The sequence below is a fragment of the Oryx dammah genome, unplaced genomic scaffold (assembly GCF_014754425.2).
Source record: "Oryx dammah isolate SB20612 unplaced genomic scaffold, SCBI_Odam_1.1 HiC_scaffold_23, whole genome shotgun sequence".
Lineage (NCBI taxonomy): Eukaryota > Metazoa > Chordata > Mammalia > Artiodactyla > Bovidae > Oryx > Oryx dammah.
The window spans coordinates 50,105,940-50,131,461 of record NW_024070207.1 but is presented as its reverse complement, the minus strand read 5'-3'; the positions used below and the strand labels follow the sequence as shown (position 1 = coordinate 50,131,461).

Genomic DNA, 25,522 nt, shown 5'->3' with positions numbered 1-25,522 from the left:
AATGTAAAAAGTAATATCACTATGGATCCTGCCGTCATAATAAGGATAATAAGGGAATGTCAAGAACAGCTGTAGGTACACACATAAATTGGAAACTGGGGAGAAATGGACAAATTCCTTGCAAACCACAAACTCAGACTACTGAAGTTCAACCAAGGTTAAGCAGACATTCGGAGTCATCCTCTAACCATTAAAGATGTTGAATTTGCAATTAAAGAACTCCTGCAAAGGAGATCTCCAGGCCCAGATGGTTCACAGGAGAATTCCACGAAATATTTAAAAGGGAATTAACTCCAAATTTACATATTTTTTTCTAGAAAGCTGAAGAAGAGTCACTCCCAACTCACCTTATGAAGTTAGTGTTACCCTGTTACTAATATCAGGCTGAAGTAGAAAGGAAAAAGAGAAAAGGGAACCCTCTTACACTGTTGGTGGGAATGCAAACTAGTACAGCCACTATGGATAACAGTATGGAGATTCCTTAAAAAATTGCAAATAGAACTGCCTTATGACCCAGCAATCCCACTGCTGGGCATAGACACTGAAGAAACCAGAATTTAAAGAGACACATGTACCCCAATGTTCATCATAGCACTGTTTATAATAGCCAGGACATGGAAACAACCTATATGTCCATAAGCAGATGAATGGATAAGAAATCTATGATACATATACACAATGGAGTATTACTCAGCCATTAAAAAGAATACATTTGAATCAGTTCTAATAAGGTGGATGAAACTAGAGTCTATTATACAGAGTGAAGTAAGCCAGAAAGAAAAACACCAATATAGTATACTAACACATATATATGGAATTTAGAAAGATGGTAATGATAACCCTGTATGTGAGATAGCAAAAGAGACACAGATGTATAGAACGGACTTTTGGACTCTGTGGGAGAGGGAGAGGGAGAGGGTGGGATGATTTGGGAGAATGGCATTGAAACATGTATATTATCATGTAAGAAACGAATTGCCAGTCTGTGTTTGATGCAGGATACAGGATGCTTGGGGCTGGTGCTTGGGGAAGATCCAGAGAGATGATATGGGGTGGGAGGTGGGAGGGGGTTTCAGGATTGGGAACTCATGTACATCCGTGGTGGATTCATGTCAATGTATGGCAAAACCAATACAGTATTCTAAAGCAAAATAAAGTAAAAATAAAAATTTAAAATAGAAAAAAATAATAAAATAATAAAAATAAAAACAGGTGCCATTAGAAAGAAAATAACCTACTAGGTTAATTTATTTTTATTATTATGATTCTCCTTGGGAATTAAAAATAGAGTCCTTCTGGAGAAACTGACAAACCTGTGATTTATCTTAATAAAAGACTTCTTATGGAGATCTTAAAAAAATAAAAATAAATGAAAAGGGAAAATCTATAGGTCGATATCTCAAACAAAGCTGCCAAATTCATCAACAAAATATTTTAAAATCAAACCTGGCAAAGATAATTACCATGAGCAAGTTGTTTTTATTCTAAGTGTGTAAAACTAGTTCAACATTTGAAAGGTCGGATAATGTAATCCACCATATCAACAAGATTAAGAAGAAAAATCACATAACTTTAGTAACTGTAGAACAAACATTTGATAAAATCCAATGCCTATCACAGTTAAAAAAAAAAAAAAAAAAAAAAAAAAAAAAAACCTCAGCCAACCAGAAGAGCATGTTTTTCATTCTCACAGAGAGCCCACATCTCAGAACCAACAATGATACATCAAATACTTTCTTGTTTTTGGAATATTTTTCACTTACCATTTGCTGCACCTCCCTTACCTCTATGTCTGATGCATCTCTGATGTTCTTTGGCCATCCTCTCCTATTTATAAGATACGTGATTACATTGTGCCCACCTGGATAAGGTAGGCTCCACTCCTAATTTAAGGTCACTTGATGACTAACCTAATCATATCTGCAAGTTGCTTCACAGCAGTACCTAGTTTAGTACTTGATTGAATAATGAGGTATAGCAACCTTGGAAATTTAAAGTTATGCCAAAAAAATGGCGATAAGTGTCAAATTCAGAAAAATCTCCATATGGACAGGGACAGGAAGTCTTAAAGGATGAATTCTATTTAACTATCTTCCTTTTTTCTATTCCTATATTTATTAAATACTTACTGAATATATGTACTCAGATTGTGCCGGATGAAAGGGATGAAGAAGTGAATAAAATCCAGTCTCTGCCTTTGTGGATCTGGTAATCTTGCAGCAAATACCTAGAGGTAAAATTTTGTGGTGGATCCCAAGACATGAAAAGACATGATGCAGGAAGAAGAATGCATTGGGGCAAGTGCTGTGACAGCTAAAAAGAGGGGCACCTGACCCAGATTAAAGAAGAACAAAGTTTACAATATACAGTTTTCCAGACTTAAGGTTATATCTAAGAAATGGGAGGCAAGTGAAGAAATCTTAAGGCAGGGTATGTGAAGCCTGGATAAAGATCACAGGGATTTCAAAAAAAAAAAAAAAAGAGTATAGCTCAATTGGAATGGTTTTGATGGGAGGTTGGAGAAGGACAGTAGTACTCCAGGTTTCTGGTCCATAGTAACTATCCTTGCTGTGTTTCTTATTTGAAATATATAAGATAAATGATTCTATTTTTTAAATTAATTTATTTTTTATTGAAGAATAATTGGTTTACAGAATTTTGCTGTTTTCTGTCAAACTGAAGAATTTATTTACAGGGAAACAATGGAGAAACAGACATGGGAGAGGGAAAGAGAGGATGAGATGTATGGAAATGTTTATATTTTATAAGCAATAACTTTTAAAATTATAATTGTTGATAGTAAATTTTCTTTGTCATTCTTTTAACTATTAAAAGGAAAGAGGTATGTTGAAAGTTAGGTAACATTGAGTTATACAAACAAAACAAATATTTCCCTATGACCTCTGGGCACATATTTAAGTCCATCATTTATAGGAACCACTGCAGTGCCAGTTTATACAGTTCACACTACTGGGATCCTATTTTTCCTCCCCAAATAAAATCTTCCTTCATAAGGACTTTTCTTTTTATTTTTAACTTCTCTTAGGAGGAACAGCTTGGGGTGAGGAGACATTTCACTGTGGGGCAAGTGAAAGACTCCTGAAGAAAACAATAGGAGTGACTATTTTGACATTGACCATACTGTCTTAAAATGTTTTGGATGAAAAAAAAAATGGCCCATGAAAATAAAATCCAGTCCAGCACCAAATATCCTGGTGCCAGGTCAGGAAAACATTGTATTTAGTGCACATGTAATCTAACTAGCTATATTCAAAAGGTTCTAGAGATATTATTTTAGGTATAATGTGTGTCATGATCTTCAATTTAAGTCTGAATTTGGCAATAAGGAGTTCATGATTTGAGCCACAGTCAGCTCTCAGTCTTACTTTTGCTTACTGTATAGAGGTTCTCCATCTGTGGCTGCAAAGAATATAATAAATCTGACTTCAGTATGTGTAGAGTATTCTCGTTGGAGAAGGCAATGGCAACCCACTCCAGTACTCTTGCCTGGAAAATCCCATGGGCGGAGGAGCCTGGTTGGCTGCAGTCCATGGGGTCGCTAAGAGTCGGACATGACTGAGAAACTTCACTTTCACTCTTCACTTTCATGCATTGGAGAAGGAAATGACAACCCACTCCAGTGTTCTTGCCTGGAGAATCCCAGGGACGAGGAAGCCTGGTGGGCTGCCGTCTATGGGGTCACGTAGAGTCAGACACAACTGAAGCGACTTAGCAGCAACAGTAGCAGCAGAGTCTTCTCTTGTGTTGTTGGAGGAGGGTGTGTGCTATGATCAGTGTGTTCTCATAGCAAAAATCCATTAGCCTTTGCCCTGCGTCATTCTGTACTCCAAGGCCAAATTTGCCTGTTACTCCAGGTATTTCTTGACTACCTACGTTTAGCATTTCAGTCCCCAATAATGAAAAGGACACCTTCTTTGGGTGTTAGTTCTAGAAGGTCTTGTAGGTGTTCATAGAACTTTTTAAATTTAGTTTCTTCAGCATTACTGGTTGGGGCATAGACTTGGATTACTGTGATATTGAATGGTTTACCTTGAAAATGAACAGAGATCATTCTGTCGTTTTTGAGACTGCATCCAAGTACTGCATTTCAGACTCTTTTCTTGACTATGGTGGCTACTCCATTTCTTCTGAGGGATTCTTGCCCACAGTAGTAGATATAATGGTCATCTGAGTTAAATTCACACATACCAGTCCATTTTAGTTCGCTGAATCCTAAAATGTCAACGTTCACCCTTGCCATCTCCTGTTTGACCACTTCCAATTTGCCTTGATTCATGGACCTGACATTCCAGGTTCCTATGCAATATTGCTCTTTACAGCATCGGGCTTTACTTCCATCACCAGTCACAGCTGGGTGTTGTTTTTTGTTTGGCTCCATCTCTTCATTCTTTCTGGAGTTATTTCTCCACTGAGCTCCAGTAGCATATTGGAAACCTACCAACCTGGGGAGTTCATCTTTCAGTGTCCTATAATTTTGCCTTTTCATACTGTTCATGGGGTTCTCGAGGCAAGAATAAAGAAGTGGTTTGCCATTCCCTCTGTGGTGGGTCATCTTTTGTCAGAACTCTCTACCATGACCCGTCAGTCTTAGGTGGGCCTACACGGCATGGCTCAGAGTTTCATTGAGTTAGACAAGGCTGTGGTCCATGTGATCAGATTGGTTAGTTTTTTCTGATTGTGATTTTCAGTCTGTCTGCTCTCTGATGGAGAAGGATAAGAGGGTTATGGAAGCTTTTTGATGGGAGAGATTGACTGAGGGGGAAAGGAGGTCTTGTTCTGATTGGTGAGGCCATGCTCTGTAAATCTGAAAAAAAATTGAAGAAAGTAGGGAAAACCACTAGACCATTCGGGTATGATCTAAATCAAATTCCTTAAAATTATACAGTTAAGGTGAGAAATAGATTCAAGGGATTAGATCTGTAGACAGAGTGCCTGAAGAACTATGGATGGAGGTTCATGACATTGTATAGGAGGCAGGGATCAAGAATATCCCCAAGAAAAAGAAGTGCAAAAGGCAAAATGGTTGTTTGAGGAGGCCTTATAAATAGCTTAGAAAAGAAGAGAAGTGAAAGGCAAAGGAGAAAAGGAAAGATATACCCATTTGAATGCAGAGTTCCAAAGAATAGCAAGGAGAAAGAAGAAAGCCTTCCTCAGTGATCAGTTCAAAGAAATAGAGGAAAACAATAAAATGGGAAAGAATAGAGATCTCTTCAAGAAAATTAGAGATGCCAAGGAAATATTTCATGCAAAGATGGGCACAAAAGTACAGAAATGGTATGGACCTAACAGAAGCAGAAGATATTAAGAAGTGGCAAGAATCCAGAGAAGAACTATAGAAGAAAGATCTTCACCGCCCAAATAATTATGATGGTGAGATCCCTCACATAGAGCCAGACATCCTGGGACGTGAAGTCAAATGGGCCTAAGGATGCATCACTACAAATAAATCTAGTGGAGGTGATGGAATTCCAAATGAGCTACTTCAAATCCTAAAAGATGATGCTGTGAAAGTGCTGCACTCAATATGGCAGCAAATTTGGAAAACTCAGCCTTGGCCACAGGACTGGAAAAGGTCAGTTTTCATTCCAATCCCTCAGAAAGGCAATGCCAAAAATGCTCAAACTACCACACAATTGCACTCATCTCACACACTAGCAAAGTAATGCTCAAAATTCTCTGAGCCAGGCTTCAGCAGAACATGAACCATGAACTTCCAGATGTGCATGCTGGATTTAGAAAAGCAGAGGAACCAGAGATCAAATTGATAACATCTGTTGCATCATCAAAAAATAAACAGAGTTCCAGAAAAACATCCACTTTATTGACTATGCAAAAGCCTTTGACTGTGTGGATCACAATAAACTGGAAAATTCTGAAAGAGATGAGAATATGTGACCACCTGACCTGCCTCCTGAGAAATCTGTATGCAGATTAGGAAGCAACAGTTAGAACTGGACATGGAAAAACAGACTGGTTCCAAATAGGGAAAGGAGTATGTCAAAGCTGTATATTGTCACCCTGCTTATTTAACTTATATGCAGAGTACATCCCAAGAAATGCTGGGCTGCGTGAAGCACAAGCTGGAATCAAGATTGCTGGGAGAAATATCAATAACCTCACACATGCAGATGACACCACCCTTATGGCAGAAAGCGAAGAAGAACTAAAGAGCCTCTTGATGAAAGTGAAAGAGGAGAGTGAAAAAGTTGTTTTAAAACTCAACATTCAGAAAACTAAGATTATGGCATCTGGTCCCATCACTTCATAGCAAATAGATGGGGAACAGTGACAGACTTTATTTTCTTGTGCTCCAAAATCACTGCAGACGTTGACTGCAGCCATGAAATTAAAAGACGCTTGCTCCTTGGAAGAAATGTTGTGACCAACCTAGACAGCCTATTAAAAAGCAGAGACATTACTTTGCTAACAAACGTCCATCTATTCAAAGCTATGATTTTTCCCATAGTCATGTATGGATGTGAGAGTTGGACTATAAAGAAAGCTGAGCACTGAAGAATTGATGCTTTTGAACTGTGGTTTTGGAGAAGACTTTGAGAGTCCCTTGAACTGCAAGGAGATCCAATCAGTCCATCCTAAAGGGAATCAGTCCTGAATATTCATTGGAAGGACTGATACTGAAGCTGAAGCTCCAACACTTTGACCACCTGACATGAAGAACTGAGTCATTTGAAAAAAACCCTGATGCTGGGAAAGATTGAAGGTGAAAGGAGAAGGGAACGACAGAGGATGAAATGTGTGAATGGCATCATCGACTCAATGGGCATGAAGTTGAGAAAGCTCCATGAGTTGGTGATGGACAGGGAAGCCTGTCCTGCTTCTGTCTATCAGGTCACAGAGTCAGACACAACTCTGCAAGTGAAGTGAACTGAACTATGTGTCATGAATACTTTCCAAATGATTTAAGGCTTTGTCACTCTTAAATGGACTTCCCAGGTGACACTAGTGGTATAGAACCCATCATCCAACGCAGCAGACATAAGAGATGTGGGTTTGATCCCTGGGTCAGGAAGAATCCCTGAAGGGAGTAGTGATCCACCCCAGTATTCTTGCCTGGAGAGGCCCATGAATACAGCAGCCTGACAGGCTACAGTCCATAGGGTCACACAGAAGCAACTTAGCACACCCACACACTTAAATAGTGCAAAATGAGAGATGTTTAGACAGAGGCCATTTTAACATTCAGTTCCAGTTCTAGTTCTTCCAGGAAGTCTTCCCTGACCCTGCTCTCTTTCAGCTATTAATGCTGAGCCAGGTGGCTCTTCTTGTTCTGTCTGACCATAAGGCCCAGTGCTTCTTTCTGTTGTAGCATATGTCTCCTGAAGGTGGAAGAGTGTTGGTATTTTAAGATGGACCTTAGTCCCCACATGCAAAATTGAAATGAATATACTTGAAAGTGAAAGTCGCTCAGTTGTGTCTGACCCTTCACTGTCATGGTCTTCATAGACTGGGACCTGGGGACTGGAGTCAATGAGAAGAAGGATGCAGGGGACACAAGTCTCGAGTGAAACAAGGGTACTTTATTTGCAGAAATGCATGCTTATATATCTTCAATAAAATGATTACTCAGCCATCAAAAAGAATGAAATTCCACCAGTTGCAAAAAAATGGATAGTCCTAAAAGGTCAATGAAGGGAGTCACTGAAGGGACTCCAAGCAGATACTCTTTCCCATGATCTCCTGAGAACTGCGTGCAGCTCTGCTTGTTCCTGTTTTCCAGGAATTGATAAGGAACAGAGAGTCCTTGAGAAACAGCACACAAAGGAAGAAAACAACATATTGGATCCCTTAAAGTTGAACATCCCCTGACACTTTGCGACTCTATGGACTGTCTAGTCCATGAAACTCTCCAGGCCAGAATACTGGAGTGTGTAGCCTTTCCCTTCTCAAGGGGATCTTCCCAACCCAGAGATCGAATTGAGGTCTCTGGATTGTGGGAGGATTATTTACCAGCTGAGCCACAAGGGAAGCCCCAAAATACTGGAGTGGGTAGCCTATCCCTTCTCCAGCAGATCTTCTCGACCCAGGAATTGAACCAGGGTCTCCTGCATTGCAGGTGGATTCTTTACCAATCGACCTATCAGGGAAGCCCTGAATATACTTGAAAATTGAGGTAAATCCCACATTGGGCCCCTGGTCTGTGAAGTAAGAACTGTCATGTTAGGGAAGGCCATACAGAAACCCCTGAAATCACCTGAAAATGATACTAAATCAAAACAATACCTTATAATCATGAGGGAGGATATGGTTAAGATTAGTGACATCATTAAACATCTGAAGGATATAGGAGCCTTTATATTTCTATTTGATTTTCCAATCTGGACCCTGCAGAAAATGAGCTGATCCTGAAAAATGACTGAATACAACCAAAAGTAGTAATCTTGATTGTAGAAACCGTGTCGGACATGGTATCTTTGTTGCGTGCTCAGTCGGGTCCAAATCTTTGTGACTCTATGGACTTTAGCTACTAGACTCCTCTGTCCATTGGATTCTACAGGCAATAATAGTGGAGTGGGTTGCCAATTCCTTCTCCAGGGGATCTTCCTGAACCAGGAATCGGACCCATGTCTCCTGCCCATGTCGCTTGCACTGCAGGCAGATTCTTTACTGCTGAGCCACCAGGGAAGCCCTTTGCCAGAGCATATTAATAAACCCTCTGATGCATCCCATGCCACCACTGATTCAAGGGAAATATTCTTTTACATTCTAATTAGCAAACTGTATCAGAAATAATTTTCATTTATATAGAATCAATAGCATGCATTTATAATATCATGGCTCTGTTAACCTTCTTGCACTCTGTTATAATCTGAAGAAAAAACAAATATTTTTTCCTTGGATTTACTCAATTTTCATATATAAGATATAGCAATGTTAATTATATTTATCTTGTAATATTTAAAAAAAAAAACAAAAACTCAGATCTCCACTTACACTAGCCAAATTTTCCAAGAATTAAGCAAGAAGGAATCAAGTGGAGATCCTGGGGAGGATCTTATACATGCAAAGCATGTACTCTACCACTGATCTACATCCCCAGGCTGGTGTAATGCTTGGTAATAAATCTTGTCAGTGTATAACCAAAGAAACATTCCTGAACCAAACACTCTACTTAAAAAAAAAAATACTATGTCATATGGATATAATTTTGATAAAGGAAATTGGAGAATATTATAGACAGTAGTTCAATTATGGCTTCATAAGAGATATAATATTTTATCCTTCCACAATTAACAAAGGTTTTCATAGAAGTGAGAGCAGGTTATATCAAGAAAACAAAGACAGAGGTATGATGATCCAGGAATCCATTCCTTTATGAGGATCCAATTAAATTATGTACTATTTACATGTTGCATTATAAAAATGATATAAACTCACTATTGATACTTTTGAATATATATGTATAATATCTGAGATAATAGCTTTTCCACACAGGGTTACTCTTTTCCAATCTGTCTTTTAGAATGAATTGGATATACAGCTCTCTATTCTGTTTTAGTCCTATTTGCATTATCTAATCTACATTTTCCCCACATTTTTCCAAATAAAATTTAAAGGTCTGAATTTTACAAGATTATATGAATATGCTCTAATTTATTTTATCCCGTTCCCTACACTTAAATGTTTAAAATTTTCTATTTCTTATACAATAACTCTGAGGAAGCCATCAGTATTTATTAATATGTCTGCATTTCTGATTATTTCCTTATAATATAGTCCCCAAAGTGTAATTTCTACTTTGTAATGCTTGAGATTTTTTGAACATTGCTATAGATTGCTGTTTTTCTCCATAAGTTTATAAAATCTGTACTAAAGTTCAACCAGCAATATTTGATGCTTTTTTCATAATACCTTGTCATAACTAAGTATCTGTATCCTTTTAGAATTCAATAGGTAACAAATGGTATATCATATATATTTAGTTTTGCATTTCTGTGATCATAGTTTTCAATGTTCATTTCATAATTTTAATTTTGGATGTATAAGACATGACTTGTTTAGTTCATACTTTTCAAATCAGCATCTCAGCTTTCTTATTAATATACGAAGTTTTAATAATAATTTTAAAATGCTTTTAAATTTTCCAAACATTACAAAAACAAAAATCCTCTTTCCCCATATGTATCTATTGCTAACACTTTTCTTGATAGTACAATTTTACTTCATATAAGATTTTTTTAGCAATAATCAACACTGAATTGACAAGCCAGGGTTCTCATTGTAGCCTCAACCATATCTTTCTGTGTGACCTTGAAAATGTAGACAACAGATTTGATTCTAATGCAGAGACAGCAGGTGCCCACCCATTCATCCATTCACTCATTTATTCATTCTTAAGTCTATTATTTTAATTAGTACCCCATGGAGAGAACTTGGAAATTTTCCATCCCTACACCTCTCCTAAGCTGCTGGATGCCTGAAATGTAACCATTAGAGAATTGTTTTAGGGATTATTGATCTGGAGACAGAGCTATCAAGAAGTTCAACTATATAAAGTCGAGCAACAGGCAAATAACTGGCTCCTTCTTCTAGCCATTCTGTTCCGTTCTTCCACTCCCCTCCAGTACACCAAGCAGGGCTCTGGGGAAAATTCCTTCTGTAGGGTCTCTTATCCCTTTCTTCTCATTTCACAGCTTTTGATTTATATTGGGAGGATCATGATGAGGTTTCATGAGATTTATTTGGAAGTAAAGGATGGTTGCTTTCCTGAACAGTTGTAGGTAGAAGCTCAGGATACAGTGTATTTCATGCCCACTCATCTCATGAGGTATTGGACTAGGAGTCCCATTACCTTTCTCCTGAATAAGAGTATCTTCCTCTTCTTGGTGGTAGGTGGTCTTGGGGTCTGGATGCATCTGTCTCAGGGCCAGGACTAAGGTGAAAGATCAGGACAGAGCCTAGGTTAGGATAAGGGAAGTAACTAAGCTATGTGAGTGCAGGGTTGGATCCTGTATTTGTGTAAAATTTTGTCCGTCATAGATTGTTTCATTAATTTACAATTTTTAAAACATGACATTAAAATAATGTGCATTTTTATTTACTTTTATTTTCTTTTTTGCCCTGTTGTGCACCATGTGGGATCCTAGTTTCCCAACAGGGATCAAAACCTGTACGCCCTGAAGTAGAAGCACAGTTTTAACCATTGGACCACCAAGCAAGTCCAATTGACTGTTGTTTTCATGATCCGTAAAATTCTGTGTTCTGGTTGAGTGTTTAAGATGCTTGAGCCCAGTCCTGGCCCTGACTTTATTTCCTAGAGATGGAAGGTGCTTATCATTACCTACAAGCTCAGTGTTAACCAGAGCTTGATGATTCCCAAATCTGGTCCTCAGCTGTCACTTTAAGAGACCATTTTGGCTTTCTTCCATATTGATCTGCTCTAGCACTGGGTGTATTCCACAGTTTTGAGTCTATGCCCTGGTCCATCTCTATTTTGTGACAACTTAGCAATTATTTCTCATTTGTCATTTATCTTGGCTGAACAATAAGATAAGAGGAAAAGATATCATGTACTCCAGAACGTTCTACAGACTTTGGTTCAGTAATTTAACATAGGTGGAGTTGGGGATGATGGAGAGAAGGACATATTCCTTCCAGGTTCTGAAGTGGCAGGGGCCTGCAGAAGATATACTATTTTTTTGTTTTAAATTTATTTATTTTAATTGGAGGTTAATTCTTTTACAATATTGTATTCGTTTTGCCATACATCAACATAAATCTGCCACAGGTATACACGTGTTCCCCATCCTGAACCCCCTCCCTCCTCCCTCCCCATACCATCCCTCTGGGTCATCTCAGTGCACCAGCTCCAAGCATTCAGTATCATGCATTGAACCTGGACTGGTGATTCATTTCATATACGATATTATACATGTTTCAATGCCATTCTCCCAAATCATCCCACCCTCTCCCTCTCCCACAGAGTCTAAAAGACTGTTCTAAACAGGGATTCCCAAGCCTAGTTATATATTACAATTACCTGAAGAACTTTCAAAAATACCTATGTCTGGGTTCTAACATCAGCCTTTCACTTAATTGGCCCAGGGTAGGGCTGAGTAAATGGGGTTTTGCAAAGCTCCTCAGAGGACATTATTGTGAAACCAAACTCAAAAATCACTATATCTGGATGACAGAGGAATAGGACAGAGAGACCACTTTCTCCCCCACAAATTCATCGAAAGAACAATTGAACACTGAGCAAGTTCCACAAAACAACTTCTGAATACTGGCAGAGGACTTCAGGCACCCAGAAAGGCAGCCTTCCAAAGGAGGTAGGACAAAATATAAAAGATAAAAAGAGAGACAAAAGAGGTAGGGATGGAGATCTGTCCCAGGAGGGGAGTCTTTAAAAAGACAGAGAGGTCCAAACACCAGGAAACACTCACCAGAGTCTGTGACAAGCATTGGAACCTCAGAGCGCAACATAACTGGGACTAAAAATAAATAAATAATTAAAACCCACAGATTACGTGCCTAATGGCAACTCCCAGGGGAGAAGCAGCACAGACGCTCGAATCTACCACTAGTAAGCAGGGACTGGACAGGGAGGCGTGGGCTGCATTGCTTAGGGTAAGAACTGTGCATGAATGCCCCGAGGGCAATCTGAGGGAACTAACTTGAGATAGCAACCCAGACTGTGGGATAGCTATCCTGCGAAAAGCCCTAACCTAAGACACCGCCAGGCCTGCTCACAGAACAAAGGACTGAGCAGAGATACCCGGCTGTTGACCAGCCCATCCCCCGCTGGAGACAGGCAGGCGAGGGCAACCAGAGCCAGAAGGGGCAACCGTGGCCCCAGAGAGGCATCCTCTACCAAACTGCAAGCAGGCTTCGTTGCTAACCAAGACTTCTTGGGATTCAGGATGGTCGATATCTGCCAGGAGGGTCACAGCCAGAGATCAGCTCCCCAGAAGAGACACACGGCACACCTGAGAAAGCACGCCAGTTGTACATCCAGAAAACCTAGTGGCTGGGATAGGGGAAGTGATAAGATGCAGCCTCCAACTGGGGGCGACCGTGCTTGCCAAGCCCCTGGTCACCTGAGCTGTTCAGACCTGGGAAGGGTGCAAAACACAGGCCCAACCAAGTCTGCACCTTTGTGGAGTACCTCAGAACCTGAACCTGAGCAGCTTAAACCTGGGAAGTGCATGCGACCTAGGGCCCGCCTCAGACAGTTCCTGGCAGAGCAACCTAGAGCCTGAAGAGTGTAGACTGGGAAAGCACACACGCCTTGAGCAGGGGCAGACCCAGTGTGGCTGAGACACTGTGAGCACTCGCCACACTTACCAGTGATATTTATTTGCAGTGTTCCTCCCTCCCCACAGCATGACTGAACAATTAAGCCTAAAAAAGTGACCACCACCGCCCCCTTGTGTCAGGGCAGAAATTAGACACTGAAAAGACTAGAAAACAGAAGAAGCTAAAATAAACAGAGTGAACCCCTTCGAAGTGGCAAGTGCAATAGATTAAAACCCTGCAGTTAGCACCGACTACATAGGAAGGGACCTATAGATCTTGAGAAGTATAAGCCAGATCAAGGAACTATCTGAAAATGAACTGACCCCACACTGTCCAAAACAACACCAGAGAAGGCCTAGATATATTTTTACTATTATCAGTTTTTTAACTTTAATTTTTGTTAATTTTAAGTCCTCTATTACTCCTTTAATTTTCATTTTATAACCTACTATTACTTTGCAAAAAAGACCCTATTTTAAAGCAAAATTCATATATATATATATATATATATAATAGTTTTTGTTACTTTGTTTTTTTTTTTCTTTAATATTGTATTTTTGAGAATCTAACCTCTACTCTAGATTTTTAATCTTTGCTTTTTGGTATTTGTTATCAATTTTCTACCTTTAAGAACCCAATCTTCAGTATCCATTTTTACTTGGGAGTGTGATTGCTGGCTTGATTGCTCTCTCACCCTTTTGACTCTCTTTCTTCTCCACCAGGTTGCCTCTGCTCCTCTCTATCCCCCTTCTCTTCTCTATCCAACTCTGTGACTCTCTTTGTGTGTTCCAGGCTGTGGAAAACAATTAGGGAACTGATTACTGGCTAGATATGTTGGTCTCCTTTTGATTCCCCCTGTAATTCTTCTGGCCACCTCTGTCTACTTCCTCCGTCTTCTCTTCTCTGTGTAACTCTGTGAACATCTCTGAGGGATGAAGACTGTGGAGAGCACATAGGGAAGTGATTACTGGCTAGCTTGCTCTCTGCCCTTTTGATTCCCCCTCTTCTCCTCCTGGTCACCTCTATCTCCCTCCTCCCTCTTCTCTTCTCCATGTAACTCTGTGTACCTCTCCAGGTGTCCCTCACTGTGGAGAAACATTTTATCAGTAACCTACATGTTTTATCATCGGTGTTGTATAGATGGAGAAGTCTTGAGGCTACTATAAGAATAAGACTGAAAACCAGAGGCAGGAGGATTAAGTCCAAATCCTGAGAACACCAGAGAACTCCTGACACCAGGGAACATGAATCGATAGGAGCTCATCAAATGTCTCCATATCTACACTGAAACCAAGCAGCACCCAAGGGCCAACAAGTTCCAGAGAAAGACATATCAGACAAATTCTCCAGCAACACGGGAACATAGCCCTTAGATTCAATATACAGGCTGCCCAAAGTCACTCCAAACACACTGACATCTCAAAATTCATTACTGAACACTTCATTGCACTCCAGAGAGAAGAAATCCAGCTCCATACACGAGAACACCGACACAAGCTCCCCAAGCCAGGAAACACTGACAAGCCACCCGTACAACCCCACCCACAGTGAGGAACCGCCACAATAAAGAGGAGCCACAAACTGCCATAATGCAGAAAGGCCACCCAAAACAAAGCAATATAAACAAGTTGAAAAGGCAGAGAAATCTCCAGCAGGTAAAGGAACAGGATAAATACCCCCAACCAAACAAAAGAGGAAGGGATAGGGAATCTACTTGATAAAGAATTCTGAATAATGATAGCGAAAACGATCCAAAATCTTGAAAACAAAATGGAATCACAGATAAATAGCCTAGAGACAAGGATTGAGAAGATGCAAAAAAGGTTTAACAAGGACCTAGAAGAAATAAGTCAATCAATAATGAATAATGCAATAAATGAGATAAAAAACACTCTGGTGTGAATCAACAGTAGAATAACGAAGGCAGAAGACAGGATAAATTAGGTAGAAGATAAAATGGTAGAAATAAATGAAGCAGAGGGGAAAAAAAAAAGAATTAAAAGAAATGAGGACAATCTCAGAGACCTTCAGGACAATAAGAAACGTTCCAACATTCGAATTATAGGAGTCCCAGAAGAAGACAAAAAGAAAGACCATGAGAAAATCCTTGAGGAGATAATAGTTGAAAACTTCCCTAAAATGGGGAAGGAAATAATCACCCAAGTCCAAGAAACCCAGAGAGTCCCAAACAAGATAAACCCAAGGTGAAACACACCAAGACACATGTTAATCAAATTAACAAAGATCAAACAAAAGAACAAATATTAAAAGCAGCAAGGGAAAAACAACAAATAACACACAAGGGGATTCCCATAAGGATAACAGCTGATCTTTCAATAGAAACTCTTCAGGCCAGAAGGTAACGGCAGGACATAATTAAAGTGAAGAAAGAGAAAAACCTATGACCCAGATTACTGTACCCAGCAAGGATCTCATTCAAATATGAAGGAGAAATCAAAAGCTTTACAGACAAGCAAAAGCTGAGAGAATTCAGCACCATGAAACCAGCTCTCCAACAAATGCTAAAGGACCTTCTCTAGAAAGGAAACACAGAAAAGGGGTATAAACTCAAACACAAAACAATAAAGTAAATGGCAATGGGATCATACTTATCAATAATTACCTTAAATGTAAATGGGTTGAATGCCCCAACCAAAAGACAAACACTGGCTGAATGGATACAAAAACAAGACCCCTATTTATGTTATCTACAAGAGACCCATCTCATAACAAGGAGCACATACAGACTGAAGGTGAAGGACTTGAAAAAGTTATTCCATGCAAATAGAGACTGAAAGAAAGCAGGAGTAGCAATACTCAAAAGAGACAAAGAAGGACACTACATAATGCTCAAAGGGTCAATCCAAGAAGAAGATATAACAATCATAAATATATATGCACCCAACATGGGAGCACCACCATATGTAAGACAAATGTTAACAAGTATGAAAGGGGAACTTAACAATAATCCAATAATAGTGGGAGATTTTAATACCCCACTCACACCTGTGGATAGATCAACTAAACAGAAATTTAACAAGGAAACACAAACTTTTAAATGATACAATAAACCAGTTAGACCTAATTGATATCTATAGGACATTTCACCCCAAAACAATGAATTTCACCTTTTTCTCAAGTGCACATGGAACCTTCTCCAGGATAGATCACATCCTGAGCCATAAATCTAGCCTTGGTAAATTCAAAAAACTGAAATCATTCCAAGCATCTTTTGTGACCAAAATGCAGTAAGATTAGATGTCAATTACAGGAGAAAAATTATTACAAATTCCAACATATGGAAGCTGAACAAAACACTGATGAATAAATAACAAATCACAGAAGAAATAAAAATATGCATACAAACCAATGAAAATTAAAACACAACAACCCAAAACCTATGGGACACTGTAAAAGCAGTGCTGGGGGAAGTTTCATAGCAATACAGGCTTACCTAAACAAACAAGAAAAAAAGTCAACTAAATAACCTAACTCTACACCTAAAGCAACTAGAAAAGGAAGTAATTAAGAACCCCAGGGTTAGTAGAAGGAAAGAAATCTTAAAATATTAGGGCACAAATAAATGCAAAAGAAAAAAAAAGAGACCATAGCAAAAATCAACAAAGCCAAAAGCTGGTCCTTTGAGAAGACAAATACAATTGACAAACCATTAGCCAGTCTCACAATAAACAAAGGGAGAAAAATCAAATCAATAAAGTTAGAAATCAAAAAAGAGAGATCACAACAGACAACACAGAAATACAAAAGATGATAAGAGACTACTATCAGCAACTATATGCCAATATTATCAACAATTTAGAAGAAATGGACAAATTTTTAGAAAACTACAACTTTCCACAACTGAACCAGGAAGAAATAGAAAATCTTAACAGACCCATCACAAGCATGGAAATTGAAACTGTAATCAGAAATCTTCCGGCAAACAAAAGCCCAGGATCACAGGTCTTCAAAGCTGAATTCTACCAAAAATTTAGAGAAGAGGTAACAGCTATCCTACTCAAATTCTTCCAGAAAATTGGAGAGGAAATTAAACTTCCAAACTCATTCTATGAGGCCACCATCACCCTAACACCAAAACCTGACAAAGATGCCACAAAAAAGAAAGCTACAGGCCAATATCACTGATGAACATAGATGCAAAAATCCTTAACAAAATTCTAGCAAACAGAATCCACAAACATATTAAAAAGATCATACATCATGACCAAGTGTGCTTTATCCCAAGGATGCAAGGATTCTTCAATATCTGCAAATCAACCAATGTTATACACCACATTAACAAACTGAAAAATAAAAATCATATGATTATTTCAATAGATGCAGAGAAAACCTATGACAAATTTCAACATCCATTTATGACAAATTCCAACATCCATTTATGACAAATTCCCTCCAGAAAACAGGAATATAAGGAACATACCACAACATAATAAAAGCTATATATGACAAACCCACAGCAAACATTATCTTCAGTGGTGAAAAATTGAAAGCATTTCCCCTAAAGTCAGGAACAAGACACGGGTGCCCACTCTCACCACTCCTATTCAACATAGTTCTGGAAGTTTTGGCCACAGCAATCAGAGCAGAAAAAGAAATAAAAGGAATCCTGATTGGAAAAGAAGAATTAAAACTCTCACTGTTTGGAGATGACATGATCCTCTACATAGAAAACCCTAAAGACTCCACCAGAAAATTACTAGAGCTAATCAATGAATATAGTAAAGATGCAGGATATAAAATAAACACACAGAAATCCCTTGCATTCCTATACACTAATAATGAGAAAATAGAAAGAGAAATTAAGGAAACAGTTCCATTCACCATTGCAATGAAAAGAATTAAATACTTAGGAATATATCTTCCTAAAGAAACTAAAGACCTATATATAGAAAACTATAAAACACTGGTGAAAGAAATCAAAGAGGAAACAAATAGATGGAGAAATATACCACATTCATGGATTGGAAGAATCAATATAGTGAAAATGAGTATAATACCCAAAGCAATCTATAGATTCAATGCAATCCCTATCAAGCTACCAGCGGTATTTTTCAGAGAACTAGAACAAACAATTTCACAATTTGTATGGAAATACAAAAAACCTCAAATAGCCACAGCAATCTTGAGAAAGAAGAATGGAACAGGAGGAATCAACCTGGCTGACTTCAGGCTCTCCTACAAAGCCACAGTCATCAAGACATTATGGTACTGGCACAAAGACAGAAATATAGACCAATGGAACAAAGTAGAAAGCCCAGAGATAAATCCACACACCTATGGACACCGTATCTTTGATAAAGGAGGCAAGAATATACAATGGATTAAAGACAATCTCTTTAACAGGTGGTTCTGGGAAAACTGGTCAACCACTTGTGAAAGACTGAAACTAGAACATTTTCTAACACCATACACAAAAATAAACTCAAAATGGATTAAAGATCTAAGCGTAAGACCAGAAACTACAAAACTCCTAGAGGAGAACATAGGCAAAACACTCACTGACATAAATCACATCAGGATCCTCTATGATCCACCTCCCAGGATACTGGAAATAAAAGCAAAAATAAACAATAAGCTTTTAATTAAAAGTTTCTGCACAACAAAGGAAACTATAAACAATGTGAAAAGACAGCCTTCAGAATGGGAGAAAATAATAGCAAACGAAGCAATGGACAAAGAATTAATCTCAAAAATATACAAGCAACTCCTGCAGCTCAATTCCAGAAAAAATAAATGACCAAATCAAAAAGTGGGCCAAAGAACTAAATAGACATTTCTCCAAAAAAGACATACAACACATATTTGTTGGCTAACAAACACATGAAAAAATGCTCAACATCACTCATTATTAGAGAAATGCAAATAAAAACCACAGTGAGGTACCATTTCATGCCAGTCACAATGGCTGCTATCCTAAAGTCTACAAGCAATAAATGCTGACAAGAGAGTGGAGAAAAGGGAACACTCTTACACTGTTGGTGGAACTGCAAACTAGTACAGCCACTATGGAGAACACTTTGGGGATTCCTTAAAAATACTTGAAATGGAACTGCCATATGACCTAGCAATCCCACTACTGGGCATACACACTGAGGAAACCAGAATTGAAAGAGACACGTGTACCCCAATCTTCATTGCAGCACTGTTTATAATAGCCAGGATATGGAAGCAACCTAGATGTCCATCAGCAGATGAGTGGGTAAGAAAGCTATGGTACATATACACAATTAAATATTACTCAGCCATTAAAAAGAATACATTTGAATCAGTTCTAATGAGGTGGATGAAACTAGAGCCTATTATACAGAGTGAAGTATGCCAAAAAGAAAAAAACCAATACAGTATACTAACACATATATATGGAATTAAAAAGATGGTAACGATAACCCTGTATGGTAGACAGCAAAAGAGACAGTCTTTTGGATTGGGTGGGATGATTTTGGGAGAATGGCATTCGAACATGTATATTGGCATATGTGAAATGAATCGCCAGTGTAGGTTCGATGCATGATACAGGGAGCTTGGGGCTGGTGAACTGGGATGACCCAAAGGGATGGGATGGGGAGGGTGCTGGGAGAGAGGTTCAGGATGGGGAACCATGTACACCTGTGGTGGATTCATGTCAATGTATGGCAAAACCAATATAATATTGTAAAGTAATTAGCCTCCAATTAAAATAAATAAATTTATATTAAAAAATAAAATCACTATGTCTTTATTACTCAAGGGTCAGTGGAAGCTCACTCTGAAGGATGTGGGAAGCACACTATTATGGATCTGAAGATTCCAGTGAATAGTTTCTCAGGGTTTTGGTAAAGAAATATTCTTGTACAGCTAAAACTGCTAACAGTGAGAGGGAGGGTGGGGAAAAGGTTTCAGTATTTCCATAAGATTTGGACAGTGCTACATCCCAATAATATTCATTATCAATGCTGGGAGCTGAATACTGTTTTTCCCACTGAGTGACAAAATTTTTGTTGAGGTGTATTTTTTGTTTTTTAATATAAGCCTTGTTTGTACTTAAAGTCATAAAGAATCTCACCAATTGAATTTCTAAACACATTTTAAACATTTACCAAGGAGCTTCTTCCAAAATATGTATTCTCTTGGGGGCACACCTATTAGATATTTTGATGTGTGCATTGAATACCTCGAGAGACATGTTTCTGCTGCAATTTTTTAGGCTAGAAGGTAAAATTTCTAGTAAACATCAATCTCAATTTCAAAGTCATCACCCTTTGCCTTCAGAAAATCCCCTCCATTTTACAGTTGGAAATAAGAGAGCACCGATGTGGAGAGGGACTGTTATTGCTTCTCAGGTCATCAATGACCATAATGACAAGAAAAAGCTGGAATAGTTTCTATCTTCATTACCCTAATAGGACTTTGAGGACTATTAGGGTAATGAAGATTAATAATTCCATTATTCTTTCACTTTCAAGCTAAACCAAAGCCACAGATCATTGAGACAAAGGTATTCCAAACATTATGTAATTGTCATTGACTGAGTACAATGAAGTACTCCATTTGGTTCCCTGAACTAAGTTTGGTTTCAGTCTTTACTGGGTAACTAGAACTTTCACTGGTCTAGATGATACTGCTGAAAATGATTACCATAATGTCCTATATTCTGAAGTTTATTAAAAGCAGCTCTTGTTTTGTTGAGATGTCTTAAGAGTCATGAAAGGATGGGATGCCGGGGTTCTTTCTCTCTCCAACATTTTTCCAACTTTTGACCAAATTTTAGGTCTCACCATGCACCTTGTAGGACCTTAGTTCCCTGACCAGGGATCAAACCCATACCTTTGGCAGTGACAGTGCAGAATTCTAACCACTGGACTGCAAGGAAGTCCCTGGAATTCTTGATAGAATAATTTTCTGAAACTTTGCACTAAGGTCAAATGACTTCCACTGGAAAGTTTTGAGTTTTGAGTTATGGTAATTTTACCCAAAGAAATATTGATGTAGTATACTTTTTGTCTTGTTTCAAAACAGCATAATGGAAGTTTGCCTGGTTCTTTCCCTAAACTGCTGCATGAACTTAAGGAGGTCACTTCCCTTCTTGGGGCCTCAGTTTTCATGTCAACATGCTGGAGTTGAAGTGCATCATCTCAGAGCTCCCATCCAACTCTAAATATTCTATACATTTGATAATTTCTAATTTAAATCAGGTGAAGTAATGCATGCAGTTTTACTTTGTATCTAGGAATACAAAATAATTTTTCTGTCAACAAATTCAGCGTATCAATGCTATAATGTTATCTTTGAACTTTCTCAAAATTATGTTTTTAAAGAACTCAAAGTACTTTGACATTTCTTAGACTTTATTATCTCTGAGGCTGAGTCTAAACTTTATTTCATTAATTCTCACCATGTTTGTTCAAGCAAAGGTGATCAGAAGGTTATTATCCTTGCTTCACATATAAAAAAAAAAAAAAACAAGTTGAGTTAAATTACATTCTGCAAGGCACTGAAGGATAAAAAGGACAACAAGGACAAGGAATCAGCCAATATGGAGAAGAGAAGAGGGAAAGAAAGAGAGACTGCTGGTAGCTGAATTCGGGTATGAGATGTGGGGACAGAGCCTATACAGGGCCTGTTGTCAGGGAGCTCCTTGAAAAAGAAAGAGTATGAAGTAGCAGGAAGTCGTTGTCAGATGATCACAATTCTGTCTGTCAAGCCCAGGCTGTAAAAACTTTTCTAAGAATTAGATGCTAAATGTGAAAGTGGACCTAGTAAGTTTTCTAACCTAATGTTTTACCCAATACCTAATTTTCCTCTAAAAGCAGCAGCAACTGCAAAGTCCTATAGTGCCTGGTATGTCCTACACATTATCTTAGATATTCAGAGGAGGTACTACTATTGTGTCCATTGTACAACTAAAGAAGTGGGAGTCTTGGTCCAGATCACACAGCCTTTAGGTGGTAAATCTAGCACGTGAATCTAGATCTGTCCTAGCTCAAATCTGTGCTTTATTAAAAAAAAAAAATTGCATTCCAACGCTTCTCCAATAACCAATATTCTAAAAAGTTATAGTATTATTACTTCTGTCTGAATACTATATTGCTAGTACACATCAACCTCAATCTCACTTACTGTATGTACCTAGTTAGAAAAACCCTTTATTATTTTCTTTCTATGAAAAAAATGAGCCGTGATATGAAACAACTATAAATGGTTTGCAATGTCTCAGAAATCCACTGTACTTTATTTCAACAAGTATGTGGGAAGGCTTCATTTGTACCACATGATATGCAGAGAAATATGACTATGAAGATAAATAATACTTCTATCTTCAAAAAATTTATAGTCATGGTAATAGGTCTCTTTCTTGGGCATAGCAACATGGGTGGCTTCATTGTATCTCATTCATTGGGAGAGACAGCACAGATCCTGAACATGGATGTTTTTTCTGTGTATCTTAAGGATCCTATGAGAAGTTATCTAAAGAGCAGTTTCCTTCTATGAATGATATTCTTGGTCAGCCTTCACTGTTGTTTACTCAGGGCTGCAACCACTTTTTAGTGACTGTTGTGAAGAAACATTGAATAAAGAATCAGTTGGAAAAGCCCTGTATGAGGACAGACGAAGGATATGCATGTATTCCAGACATGTGAAATAACATTAGCAAAGACTGAGTCTTCAATGGTGCATAGTTTAAGGTTGGCAAGAAATGGCTATTGATGAGGAGAAAAGTATAGGAGGAGAGATCAAAGCAGTTCTATAGAAGTATAAGAGAATATGATGAGAGTAGATTTCTTAAGTTGTGGAATACCAAAAAACACTTAAATACTGATATGAACAAAGTGGAAAAACATTAATCATTGCAGTTCTGAAGGTTGGGATCATTGAATACATAGTAGTTTTCTATAATCCAGTGGTTTCCAAAATGTGATTCATGGAGTACTTGACTTTTATGAAGTCCTCTCATTAGCCACGTCTGTAGAATTAATATTGGGTTGGCCAAAAAGTTTGTTTGGGTGTTTTCCATAAAATGATATGGAAAAGCCTGAATGACTCTTTTGGCCAACTCACTATTTATAGTCAGTTCTATTTAGGGTCAAAATAATGTACACATGGAGCTAAGTGTATTTCATAGCAAAACACACATAAAGGTTTGATAATAAAGAAGGTAAGATAAATTATTAAAAAGTTATAGGAATTAAGAGCTTCTTATGCAATTTACTTAAACTTTAAATAAAGTTTAAAAGCATGGACTATGGATGTCAAGTAATATTTCCATCATTGCCAAAAGGTATATTCTTAAGATTTGCAAAGCAGTCTTTGTTTCAAAATTTTGTGGCAACAGACAAGATTGACATTAAGCTGAATAATTCATCAGCTAAACTTTGCTCATAGCCATTGGCAGTAATTCTGATGAGGATGCATACAGAGAACTTGTTTAAACTTTTCTCCTAATTTTAGCATTGAACTTGAACTATTCCTGATTCAAATTTCACATGTTTGTCAGGATCTTCAATCTCCTTTTAGAAAAAAAAAATCCAAGAAGAATTCATAGAATTGAGAAAACATCCTATATTTATTTTAAATATGAAATATACATGGATTAAAAATGCTCCATCCTTATATATTTAACATAATTTATCAGATCCTTTTTGTGAAAGTACATCTTTAATCCCATGGAAAAAGTTTAAGAAATATACACTGAATATTTATAGTTTTATACTATCTGCCTATATCCAGTCTCAGTCTTCTCCACAGAGTATTCCTTAGAAGCAAAGAAATAAGAAGTGTTAATTTCCTCATTTTTGGGTGAATGCATTAAGGCTCCAAGAGTTTAAATGATTATTCTAAATTTACATGAATAATTCAGCCTTAAAATCAGCATAGCATGAAGGTTACCAAATCCAAGTTCAATGCTCATATGTCAAATCAGAATGTATTTTATGATTCATATTATCAATTCTTCAAAAATACTTTGAGGCATTTTATAATAGATGCTGCTGCTAAGTTGCTTCAGTCGTGTATGACTCTGTGTGACCCCATAGATGGCAGCCCACCAGGCTCCCCTGTCCCTGGGATTCTCCTGGCAAGAACACTGGAGTGGGTTGCCATTTCCTTCTCCAATGCATGAAAGTGAAAAGTGAAAGTGAAGTCGCTCAGTCCTGTCTGACCCTCAGCGACCCCATGGACTGCAGCCCACCAGGCTCCTCCGTCCATGGGATTTTCCAAGCAAGAGTACTGGAGTGGGGTGCCATTGCCTTCTCCGATAATAGATGCTACATACAAAAATCATAACAGAAATAAAAAAGAATGAGATAATAAATATACACGAAGTCATAAACTAATCCATATCCTTTGGTCAAGAGTTTACTGTGGATTTAAATTTCCTTGCAGCAAAGTCTAAAGTTATATAATTTGTATCATTTGCCAAATAGAAAAATAAAGGCAATGTGGTATAATATTGCTGCTGCTGCTGCTGCTAAGTCGTTTCAGTCATGTCCGACTCTGTGCGACCCCATAGATAGCAGCCCAACAGGCTCCCCCATCCCTGGGATTCTCCAGACAAGAGCACTGGAGTGGGTTGCCAATTCCTTCTCCAATGCATGAAAGTGAAAAGTGAAAGTGAAGTCGCTCAGTCGTGTCCGACGCTAGTTCAAATACAACTAAGAAGACAGCAACAAAAACTCAATCTAATCGTAAAGTACATTAATATCACAGATCGTCAGGAAGAATCAGATAGGAGCAATCAGGGTGTTGCAAGTCCTGATTACACAGAGCCGTTAATCACGAATCATGCAAGCTCCAATCATCATGTTCTGGTATCATGTTACAACCATGCTAAAATCCCCAATGGCTTTCCATTGCACTTACAGATGATTCAGACTTCACATGTAGCCTACAAGCACAACATCCTTTGGCTCCCATTTTATTTTTAGTCTCATCAAGTATTACTTTCCCCAGTGTTAACTACATTTTAATCTCTCTGTTCCTTCATATGCCACACTCATTCCCATCTTAAGCTCTTTGGACTCACTATTCAATCAACTGGCAATACTATTCACCTAGATAGTCACATGACGTGTTGTTCAGTCACTCAGTCATGTCCAACTCTTTGTGACCCTATGGACTACAGCATGCCATGCTTCCCTGTCCTTCACCTTCACCATTCACGTGACTAGCTCTTTCTTATTATCTAGGTCCTAGGTCAAAAATCTTAGCTTTTCCTTATTCAAGCCTCAAAGAAAACATAACTGACCAT

The 25,522-nt window shown here is 38.2% G+C and overlaps 1 non-coding gene across 1 annotated transcript; it reads right to left on the bottom strand.

Moving 5' to 3' along the window:
• Positions 1-24,994: 24,994 nt before the first annotated feature.
• Positions 24,995-25,108, bottom strand: LOC120882684. Its single transcript, XR_005725545.1, has one exon. It is a non-coding gene; the product is annotated as a U8 small nucleolar RNA (small nucleolar RNA).
• Between the last annotated feature and the right edge of the window lie 414 nt (positions 25,109-25,522).